This window comes from Vicugna pacos, chromosome 6 (assembly GCF_048564905.1).
Source record: "Vicugna pacos chromosome 6, VicPac4, whole genome shotgun sequence".
Lineage (NCBI taxonomy): Eukaryota > Metazoa > Chordata > Mammalia > Artiodactyla > Camelidae > Vicugna > Vicugna pacos.
In genome coordinates this window covers 51384177-51396210 of record NC_132992.1, presented here as the reverse complement: position 1 = coordinate 51396210, position 12034 = coordinate 51384177, and the positions used below count along the sequence as shown (strand labels likewise).

The window sequence follows — 12034 nt, the reverse complement described above, 5'->3', positions numbered from 1 at the left end:
AAAGCTCTGGTTCCAAAACTTCAGATTTCAAACATAATTTCAGATATTATTGTTCATGGTCAGTTTTAAACTCACACTCTTGATTCAGTCTCAGAAAAATTACAAACAGGAAAGAATATCTGTTAGTACCTCTCTAGTTTAACATGAACTGAAATGCTCTTAAAAAATGCAACGAGAAAAGAAAAAGGTATTAAACTTCATATCAACTGGAAAAGAGGGCCCCACTCTTAGTATTATCTCTAAAAAAATATATAGCTTCAAAAAATTATTAGGAAAGACTTGGAAGTTTGTAAAAGTAGCATATAAGATACTTAAGGCTTTCCCACATAACAGAAATGATCAGAAATGAAGACCATGAACCTTCATGAAAAAGACCGTGAGCTCTGGCATCAGTCAGTCCTGAGTTTGAGCCGTTAGACACAGTAAGAGAGAACTCATGTATTCTTTGAAAATCAAAAACTATCTTAGGTTTCATATGACAGAGAAAACAGCTGCACAGATTGTACACAGTATTTCAGTTGTTAATTTCACCAATGCTGCAGTTTTACCTAAACGTCAGTGTGACTTACATGCTTCTCTTTGAATTATAACTCAGGAATTTCCAGAGAGGCAGCATCTCTCAGGAAGAGATGTAGAGAATTTTTTTTATAATAAAATTTAATTTTTTTCATTCTACATTAATTTTAATAGATGAGTTTTTTTCAGTATTAATCAAGTAGGATATAGAGAATCTGCCATAGGATAGGTCATCAAGAACAGTTCATAAATACTGATGCTTGTTCTAGGAGAGCAAGATGGAGATAATGTCATATGCAGGAGATACAATAAATATTTATTCTAATTAGTCAGGAGAGACAGACACAGCTTTCTCCTAAATCTCACTTGTCCTCTTCCATAGCATTAAAAGCATACAAAATGGCATTCCTTCAGTGTTTCTGATCCCAGCCACTTGAGTTAGAATGTCTAAGTTGAAAAAAAAACTAAACAAAAAGAAAAACAAAGCAAACAAACAATAAACCACATCGATAGACCTGTATTAAAAAATCCTGTACTTGGAAAAAGTGAAAAAAAGTCCCTTTTCTAACATTACATATTTAAATTTCACTTTAGTAATGTTTATGTTTGGCATGTGCAGTGACGGCCCTTGCCCAAGTGTAATCATCTGAAATTGGATGATTTTAAGCTTATTTCTAAGAAAACTTTTCCTTAGGCAAAATCTTTCCTAAACTTAACTGGCTTCTTGGGAAGCATTTTCCTCTGTTGCTGGACAGCACCCTCTTTAGGCTAACCAGAGTGTTCGTTCTCTTCCAGGGCTTGACTTTCTTCATCTACCTGCAGACCTAAGGGCATCCCCCGGCCTCTGTCTCAGGTTCATCATCAGGTTCTTTACTGAGATAGCCCCTCCCTGCCCTTTGCTTAGCATTTTCACTTTCAGTCACTGGTCTCCACCTTTTTGTGCCCTGAGACATGGGGTCACTCTATCGACTCCCTAACACATGGAAGCACCATTGTGCCAGGCTCAGACCAGACTGTCCCGAACACAATGTACAGTCTGTCTTCATCGTGGTCATGCCATGGCTTTAGGTCAGCTTGTGAGACAGGATGTCCTCACAACATCCAAATCTCCGCCAGGCAAATAGACGTCTCCCTTCGTAATCAGCCATTGTCTCTATTCTTTTTACTCATCCCTATTCTCTTGTCTTCCTATGAAACAGAGACTATTCTCCAGCCTCACTACAGCAAGGTTTCTCAGGCTCAGCACTGCTGATACTTGGGGTGAGATAACTCTTTGCTAGGGGTGGTAGGGCCATTGTACATTGTAGGATGCTTACCAGCACCCTTTGTCTCTCTCTACCCACGAGATGCCAGTAGCGCCACTCCATGCCAGCTTCATGGTGACATTCAAAAATGTCCCCAGATTTTGCCAAGGGCTAGCTGGGAGTGCAAAATTGTTCCCAAATGAGAAACACTGCTCCAGAGAAAAGACACAATCCTCAAACCTCACTCACCAAAACATTTAAATATACCAGAAGCCCTCTGAATTTTTTAAAGGGTTTTAGCGTTTTGGAAACAAAAGTTAGTAAAGACTTACAGAGTGTTTTCTATTTTCCATCTAATTCATATCCCTTACCCTGAGATAATGACTCCAAATCTGCTTAATTGAATGAAATGAAGGAGTGGGGGAGAAAAAAAGAGGTAATTTCAAGAATCGAACATCAACTAATATTTCAAAAATATTGCTCTGTCACATGAATCTGTTATCCTTTCAAGTCCAGTCTTCTGTATTAATGAGAAAATAAATGGTCTTTAAAATATTCTTGGAAGGAAGTAGGAAATGAAAATGATTTGCCCTACTGATACGCTTCTCCACATAGTGCACACAGCAGATTACCTCCAGATACTACTGTGCATTAGTGCGTGCCTTTTATTGGGGGTTGCAAAATTCATCTCTTCTCTCTGCACTTCTTTCTTCTATCAGTGACTCTTCCTTCTTAAGGCTCACCTTTCACTGGGACTTCTCTCTCATTCTACCTGATCCTATTCCTCTAGCTGTGAAGACAGCTGACCGCCTGATTGCAGAACAGTCTTTCCTTCAAATCTGACATCATTAATGTACGTGGGCTCTTGTATATATGTAACTGCATGTCAACTCCTCCTTTCCGTTGACCGGAGGGGTTATTTTATCCTAACTTCTCTTTTCTAACCTGTGAGGTTTTCCCTTAACTTAATTATTCCTCTGTTTCTACTATCATCTTCCTCTTATTATTTTTACAATTCTAAGTATAATTTTTGTTCCTTGTTTTCATTTTTTTTAATTACTTTTGTTTCTATGAAAATCATCTTGAGGTTATCCAGATCTAATTCTTATGTCACATATGGGATGGTTCTCTTTAGAATTCTCATTAATTTTAACTTACAGTACCTTGTTCCCACTCAAACCAACTTGTTTTTACAAATTTGTTCCTAAGAATCTATAGGGTAATTTTTCTCAGGAAAAACATTGAGTCATTCTTGACTCTCTTCTCTCATGACCTCTATTCTGTCTGTTAGAAAATGCTGATGGCTCTCCCTTCAACATATATCTATCCATCAGCCAATGACTCTGGTTTATTCTCTAATACTTCACAAGTGCTGTACTAGTGCTTGGAAATAGTAGTTTCTCAATAACATTTGTTGAATAGATGAAAACAAAGATGTTATTATCCATGTACATGACTTAGTCCACATACCTCATAAGGAAGTGTACATAAAATCAACAGCCATGCCAATTATGCAAGAATTTATTTTGACTGTAAGAAATAAAAATATTATAGTCAGTAACTACCATTTTATTGTTGGGTAAAAAAATACAGGCAATGTCATCAGATAATCGGTAATTATGGTTATGAATTCAACTATTTCCTTATCTCTTGATTAAAAAAATGTTAATTGTACACTGGTAAGTGCATCAAATTAGGAAAATGCTGTTATAAAAACACAATTTATCACATTTTTCTCTAGGATTTTTTTAATTAGGTTAAAGAGAAGTGACTATTGTCCTTTCCAATTTTTTTTTGCTTTGAATAAAAATGTGGGCAATTAAGTTCTTCTTAACATTCTTCTTGTGACTCCATACATTTTCTCAGAATCACTGAACTTTCTTTTCTATTATTTGTAACTTATTAATTAAAAATCTAAACTGATTGGAGAATTTCCTTAAAACTACACTGGTTTCTTTAAGCATTGTTTTTGTTTGTTTGTTTGTTTTACTTTCCCTTCAGAAAGCATGTATTTGTTAAACAGATTAACAACTCAGTACAATATGTTATTGGCAAGTCAAAATTACATATTTGTAGACTTCCAGATTCTCTGGTTCTATTTTCCCTTTCAGATATTTATACTAGAAAGCTTTTATTCAAGAAAGCTTTTACATATATTTCTACATGAAATATTTCATGAATGAAAGGCGCACTGCATCTTTGAATAAAGCAAGACACTTTTCTACAGTGGGGTGTATCTCCTTCTGCATAGTTTTGTCCTTTTCGGCATCATGGTCACTTACTCCTAGGGACCAGTTCCGTCAGTTGCATTTGGCCTAATAGCTGTTTTGATCAAAGTTGGTCCAATTTATCAGATCCCCTTCACTTTTGCCTTGTGTATAGTGGATATGCGTCAACAAGAGAAATCAAATATCAGCCAGGTAAGTCTGCTGTGGCTGCATGAGCGACCAGGCAGATGTTTAAGTGGGTAAAGTACTCATTTCATTCTCCTGCATTTGCACCAATATTGAGAACTGCATATGGAATTTATCATCTATTTACATCATCAAGCCAGATGGCTTATCATATATTCCTCAATTGATGCCACGTGTCTTACTCTTTTCTTTTATTCTATTTATTTGGAGAGCTAGACATCTGTTAGATTTCTTTCCATATTTTCACTCTCAGTAAGAAACAATTTGATATAAATTTGTATCGTTTCCTGTCCTGTTTAAGTTCTGAAGGTATTCTTGGTAGCCATAGCTTTATCTAGGCCCACAAGCAGATATCAGGCTAAGTTACAAATACAATTAAGTCTGCACTAGTATAACTTTTAATGGATATTTCTTTCATATAAATATATGTTAATATATTAATCATAAAAGAGAATAAAATAGTCAAATACCCTTTAGAAATAAAAATGTGCTAATATTAATTATAGTCCTTAGTGGTAAAGTGAATTTAATCAAACAAGTCACTGGAGAGGGAAAATATATGACTGGAGTAATTTTCCCATCATTTTGTAATTAGAAATCATTTAAATAAGCTAGTATATAAAATGTAATCAAAATAGTTTAATAAGTGCTTTGATAGTACTGTCAAAGTGACTTCAAAGAGAACTGATTATCTAACTTGCTTTTTCAAATATTTAAAATAAGGTTTTGTTCTATACCCTCCAAATTCCAGTTAATATTAAATTGCTTCATTGACAATGTTAAATAAAGTTCAGCTTATGTATGGTGATTACAACACAGATGTAATTCCTGGTTTATAAAAAAAGAAGAAAATGAGTTTCAATATGGGTATATTATAGCACAGGGTTGGTTCCAACCAACTGGAGCATAATTTTGTTTTTTTTCCTTTAAAATGGGAATAGCTTTCTTAAGAAAGATACTTAAGGAGTAGGAATCCTAAGGCTGAGGATGTTAACAGTATAATAGCCAATCATAGAATGGATCAGAAATAAAGCAATTATTTGATAGCGGTTCTTCATTAAGATGCTAGCAGTGCACCTTGTGGTCATACCTAGTTAACACATGGCTGAATGATACTGCGCTTTGATTGTAAACCTCTAGTTACTGAAACACACATAGGTCCTTATGAAGTCTTATGCATGTAATCATTATTTCATGCAGTTATAACATTTTTAGAGTTTTATTTTGTTAAAGTGTGAAGGAAAATCCAGGCTGGTCTAACAAGATAACTCACAAGTCTAGGAATGTGAAAAAGAGGCTGGGCTGGGCTAACTAGGTAATTCACAAATCTAAGTATCGGAATACTGATCTGAGTTCTGCTGGATTAACTTGTAAATCTAAGTTAATTAGTGTTGGTTTGCTGTTCATGTTTTTTTGCTAGCCAGCTGGGTTTTCAAAGATACATATCTGGCTTTGGAATGTTGGTTTGCTGCCTCCATGCCTCCACTTTTATGATAATGATGCTGCTAAAGCTGTTCCATGCCTATTGGCCAAATACCCCAAGCTTGTACTTTACTCTGTAAAACCTCATGTGCACATCTTGAAGGTGCTCAGAGCTTCAGAGCAGAAGCCCCTCTGAGCCCGCCGGCGTAATACATCTGAGTACTCCAACCCTCCGAGTGGTGCTTGTTTCTTGGCTGGCCTGTCGTTTCCGTAACAAAAGTGCTTTTCACTTCTGAATTTTAGTTTTCTAAAGGACATTTTTTTTTAAGATTTTAGTTATTACATTTCTCTAGACATTACAGTCTGGTTCCCTCTGACAGGAAACACAATGGACAGGAGATGCTTCCTCAGAATAGCAAGGATGAGTGAAGAGAATTTAATTTCAATAAATATACAAATGGTTAAAATCTACAGCAATTTAAAGGCAGATTAAAAGGAAATGGTTCAAACGATTCAGAGAAAAACAGGAGTGGTATCAAAAAAAAGTTTTGTTATCATTTTTGCTCATTTTTTAATGTTATTGAATTGACGGTTTTTACATTAGTTTGACATATGCTACAACTAGAACATGCTTGTAAAGTCAAATCTGCTGCCCTGCTCTAGTCACCTCATACACTTTTGGAGATTATTTGAAATAGAGATTGGGTTATCTGTATGTTTTGAAAACAGAAACTAGCATTCTATATAATACGAGAAAATGGGAAAATATTCCTTTAAAAAACATCAATAAGAAAGCTTTTAAATGTTCAAAAAATATAAAGATCAAAAGATATACTTCATAATCAGTTTTCTTTTTCTTCATGCTTTAGCTTTCAAAGACTTTTATACATAAAGCAATGCTATCCCTGCAACAGGAAAGAATTTATTTTCTATGAAAGTTTTACTTAAAATTAAATTATCCCTAGACATTGAATAGTTTTTCTTATTAACTGTATTAAATTATTTGGATTTTGACCCCTGTTTTTACAATCTGATTGTAATTGTAATCTATCAATTTATAATTGATAGATTCTGGAACAGAGTGATGAAAGGGAAAGTTATACAATTATGTATTATTTCTGAGTCACAGATCCATGACAACTCACCACAAACACACACTTTCCTGAAGTGGTGGTTTGTGGGATAGAGAGAGGTGGAAGACTCCGTTGTAAGCTTTAAGACTGGCTAGGACTGTGTTTCTGGGGAGGGGGGGTGCGTGCACGCACACACACAAACGTGATTGTTTATGGAATCTGGATCCCAATCTGGTCTATATGTTTTCATACATAAAGATAAGGATTCAACAGTTTACTACAGGACATAAAACTACATACTTTCAGGCAGGAAGAGCAGTAAAAGTAAAATTATGTGAACATCATGGAAAGAGGACTTTATTTCTTTAATTGCTGTTCAGTAAGTGAACCACTGAAATGTTATTTTGTCATAGAAACATATAAGACAATATTGAAATATTGACTTTTCATACTAGGAGCCAGTAAATACCGCTATGGTTTCCTGAATAGAAAAGAAGAGCTGCCAAATTACCCACAAAGTCCACAGAAAATATTCTGTAAACTTGAGCCTGTGTTGTGAAACTATTAAGAAGGGCTAAGAGCCTGGCTCTAGAACAAGAAAATCCAGCTTATAACTAGCTCTCTGAAAACTGAGAGCTGCATGATTTTCAGGAGATGACTCAGTTCATATGAATTTGCTTTGAAGATATTAGCCTTATTATGTTAGATTTACAATAAAACTTCCTTCAATAATTTTACCATCAGGTAAGTAAGCTTCCTTTGGATAATTAACACAAAATATACCTATCTTCTACTTACAGTAATTTGCATATACAAATTCCCACCTAGAATAATGCCAGAGTTATTTATTGTGGAACTAATTCATCCACCAAAGAAAACTTGGAAAGCAGAACAAACTTTAAACCAACAAACAACTGTTTCAAATAACTAGTGAGCTACCAAGCCACCCAGATACAAGAAGGCTCAAATCCCAATGAAAACTAAATGCCTCTAGGTGAGTCTGAAATTTGGTCAATGATTTTTCATGTTTAGGTGTTTGCTGATTTGTTCCTGGTATTGTGTCCAGAAAGTTAGAGTTAAATAAATAAGAGACCATAGGTAACTATAGATTTTAGTAATGTTACAAAACTGGTATTTGTATTTCAGAGACTGACAAAGAGAGACCCTTATATCATGCGTATTTCTGACAAGGATCTTAGAAACACAATTACCAAAGAAGTTAGTGTAAAAGTAGAGATTCGCCAGCTTTCACAAAGAAGCTCAGTTTCAAACTACCTAAAACCCTGTATTATATTAAATATATATGCATTATTTTAATTTTGTACCGTGGAGAAAAAGAAAATTGTCTCTGTTAAAAGGTAACACCAGATAGATCTCCAAATAAGACCTGTAAGTTTTTATACACAAAGTCAGGAATTAAATAGAAACATACGAGAAACGTCATTAAAAGTAGGACTAAATGATCAAAATCTAAGTAAAACAAACAAACAAAAACAGTAAAACAGATACCTAAGTGCTCTAGAAACTGGAATAATCAGAGGAAGACTAAGGATCTTGATAATTATTCAATATAATGACAAGTAATTTTGTAAACTGGGCAGAGAGCATTAGCCACAAATGAAAAGACTGAAAAATCAAACCAAAGAATAGAATTTCTGTTCCTCAAAATACACTTTGAGACTGAAAATATTATCCACAGAACAAGAAACATTACTTGCAATACAAATAACTGACAAATAACTTGCATTCAAAATAAATAAACAATTCCTACAAATTTATAAGCAAATGAAAAATAATGCTATCGAAAACTGGAGAAAGATTTAAAAAGTGGATTCTTCATAAAAAAGAATATTTTAAATTTCCTATAAACAGATCAAAAGGTCTATGTCATCATTTGTAAGGGAAATGCAAATTAAACCATAAAGTATTACTAGACAGACTAAGATTTTAAAAGGTTGACAAGTGTTTGGAGAAACCAGAGCTATTATATATTACTAGTGAAAGTCAACTAATACCTTAAGTATTGGAAAATGGGTGATATTTACTAAAGGTGATAATACATTTACCCTATGACTAACAATTTCAATCCTAGGTATATATCTAATAGAAATATGTTTGTATGAGAACAAAAATGGTGAAAAAATGCTTATAGCAAAATTATTAATAATACCTAACAAATGAAAATAACCGACTGTCCCTCAACAATGAAAAAGAACAAGTACATTTTGATGTATTTATACTGTGACGTACAAAACTGCATTAACATGAACTAACTACTGCTATACACATAAATGACTCTCAAAAATAATTTTGAGCAAAAATAGTTAGACTGCAGGATAACAAAACCAATTTATTGAAGTAGAAATCAGCAATTGTTCATTTTGGAATTATACTGAAGCAGTACAGAGTAGGAGCATGAAGAGAGGGCTTATGGGGAAATGAAAATCTTAAGTTTCTTGACCTAGAAGTGGTTACATCAGTGTCTTCACTTTGTGAAAATTCATGGGCTGTATATCTATGATTTGTGTACCTTTGTATATGCATGTTGTACTTTAACACATAAGATTTATTTTAGAAAACAAGCATTCAACTAATGGAAAGGCAAAGAGTCACACAAGATCACCTTAGACATAATGATGCCAGGGAACTATAGCACTGGATTGTTGAGAGCCATGAATAGCAGAACAGCAAGAAAGAACCCTATGTTAACGCTCATCTATGCTAACAGGGATGGCCTTGGAAAAGCTTTCAGGATTTACATTAGTGGACTCTGGTATGCACAGTACTTAACCCTGCTGTAGAGATGAAGACATAAGGTTAACCCTGTCTTATTACACCTTATTTCTCTTTTATGAATTAATGTTTACCAACAAATCTGACTATGATTTTACTTCCAACACAAATCTCAGCTATTCAGTAGTCAAGGGGATTGTCTACGTGTACCTGTTCTGCCTGAAAGTTTCCCATCCATCAGACAAATGTTTCCCCTGAAAGTCTAACTTCTCGTTCTAAATTAATATGGATATTTTGGTTTTATAAATTAATCCCAGAAATGGACACTAATTTGAGGATACCGTCTGGAACTTATTTTACATTCATGACAATGTTCTCAGTTTTCTGAGTCCCAAGACCAAAGTAAGACTTTGTTCTCTACTCTTCTCTATTCATCAAGGTCATGGGAGGCCCAGGAGGCTTCTAGATACATGGACATCAAGCTGTCTCCAGTTAATCATACCACCAAAACTCCTTGTGACAAGAGAGTTTTCTGGAGTTGCTGCCCACAAAATTAGCGTGAGTAAAAAAAGAATAAAATGTTAAAATATAAGCTCTCTCCCACCACTCCAACTTCTAATCTCCTACGTTCACCCTTACCACTTGGCTCTAGCCACACAGGTCTCCTTTTGTTTCCTTAAATCTACCACTCCTGCCTCACAACTTTAGAATTCCTGTTATCTTAGTTTGAAATACTTTCCCACAGATACCTACACCTGGTTCTCTCCCTCTCACCTTCTTCAAGTCTTTGTTCAAATGTCTTATTTTCATGAGGAGACATGCACACACTATTTGAATTGTAATCCATCCCTCCTGGTACTCTACCTGACTGCACTTGCAGGTTTTTTATTTCCTATAACAACTATCACCTTTGCCCTATAATATAGTTTATTTATTATATATTTATTTATTTTTTTGTTTGTCTTACCTGGCTAGAATGTAAGCTTTCAAGGTAAGGGGTTTTTATTTCTTCTGTTTGGTGATGTATCTCTAGGGCCTAGAAGAATGTCTGGCAGACACTTTAGTAGATATTACATAAGTACTTTGTGAGTAGTGAGAATACTATGAATGTTATAAAGCATTACAGAAATACAGCCTAACATAATAATAACGCTACAAATAATACTATTGAAATACATGGTTCCAACCTTTGCATGAATTCCTTAAGTGTTCTCAAGCTACTTAACAGAAACAAAAAACAAAAACCACCTGAAGACAGAAACTGAATGATGTCACTTATATGTGGAATCTAAAATAGACTCATAGAACAGAGTAGAACAGTGGTTGCCAGGGACCAAAAAGAGATGGGAAATGCACAGGTGATGGTCAAAGTGTGTAAAGTTTCAATTATGCAAGACAAATAAGTTATGAAGATCTAATATATGGCATACTACCTGTAGCTAACAATACTCTATCTATACTTAAAAGCTGCTACAAGGGCAGATATTATGTTAAATGCTCTTACCACAAAAGTTATAATTATAATCATAAGGAAGTAAAAGAAAATTTTGAGAGGCTGTTTTTGGCTTTGATGGTGGTGACGCTTTCATAGGTATATGCTTATCCTTTAACTCGTCAAGTTGTATACATTGAATATGCACAGCTTTTTACATGTCAATTACACCTCAATAAAGTAGTAAAAAAAAAGCCTCAAATAATTACTCAGATGGTAACATTTATTTTTTGATAGACATTATTTAGAGTGTTACATAGGTTCAAAATAAAATTGAGCAGAAGGTACAGAGTTTTCCCATATGTACCTTGTCCCTAAATAAGCACAGCCTCTCCCACTATCAACTTCTCTCAACAGGGTGGTATGTTTGTTATAATCGATGAACCCACGCTGACTCACTATTATTAGCCAGTCCATAGTTTACATCAGTGTTCATTCTTGGTGCTGTATGTTACATGGCTTTTGACAAATGTATAATGACATGAATCTACCATTATAGTATCAAACAGAATAGTTTTACTGTCCTAAAAATCCTCTCAGCTCCACCTACTTATTTCCCAATTCCTTGCAACCAATGATCTTATTATATTTCCACAGTTTTACCTATTCCAGAATATCATACTTATGTAATCTGACCGTATGTAGCCCTTTCAGATTGGCTTCTTTTAGCTAGCAGTATGCATTTAAGTTTTCTTTATGTCCTTTCATGGTGTGATGGTTCATTTTTCAGTGTCAAACAATATTCCATTGTCTGGATGTACCACAGTTTATTCAGCCATTCTCCTACTGAAGGACATCTTGATTCCTTTCAAGTTTTTGATGATTATGAATAAACTGGCCATAAATATCCATGTGTAGGTTTTTGAGTCAACATAAAACCATTTAGGTAAAATTTTATTTGGGTAAATACCAAGAAAGATGATTGCTGGATTGTATGGTACATGTATGTTTATTTTTGTAAAAACCTACCAAGCTGTCTTCAAAAGTGACTATTCTATTTTGCAGTCCTGCCAGCAATGAATGAGAATTCTTGTTGCTCCACATCCATACCAGTTCTTGTTAGTGTTTGGATTTTAGCCAATAAAATAAGGGTTTGTTGCAATTTGCAATTCCCAAATGACATAAGACATTGATCATCTT

At 34.5% G+C, this 12034-nt stretch overlaps 1 long non-coding RNA gene across 4 annotated transcripts in view; it reads right to left on the bottom strand.

The window, feature by feature from the left end:
- The window catches only part of LOC140696911 (uncharacterized), a 284041-nt gene that overhangs the window by 249621 nt on the left and 22386 nt on the right, over positions 1-12034 (bottom strand). The window contains exons 1-2 of one of the 4 annotated variants that reach the window (XR_012073576.1): positions 10590-10673; positions 3231-3290 (exon numbers count right to left, since the gene is read on the bottom strand). The exons of 2 other annotated variants lie outside the window; for them this stretch is intronic. This is a non-coding gene — a long non-coding RNA (uncharacterized lncRNA). One more of the 4 variants, XR_012073575.1, reaches the window with a different exon arrangement.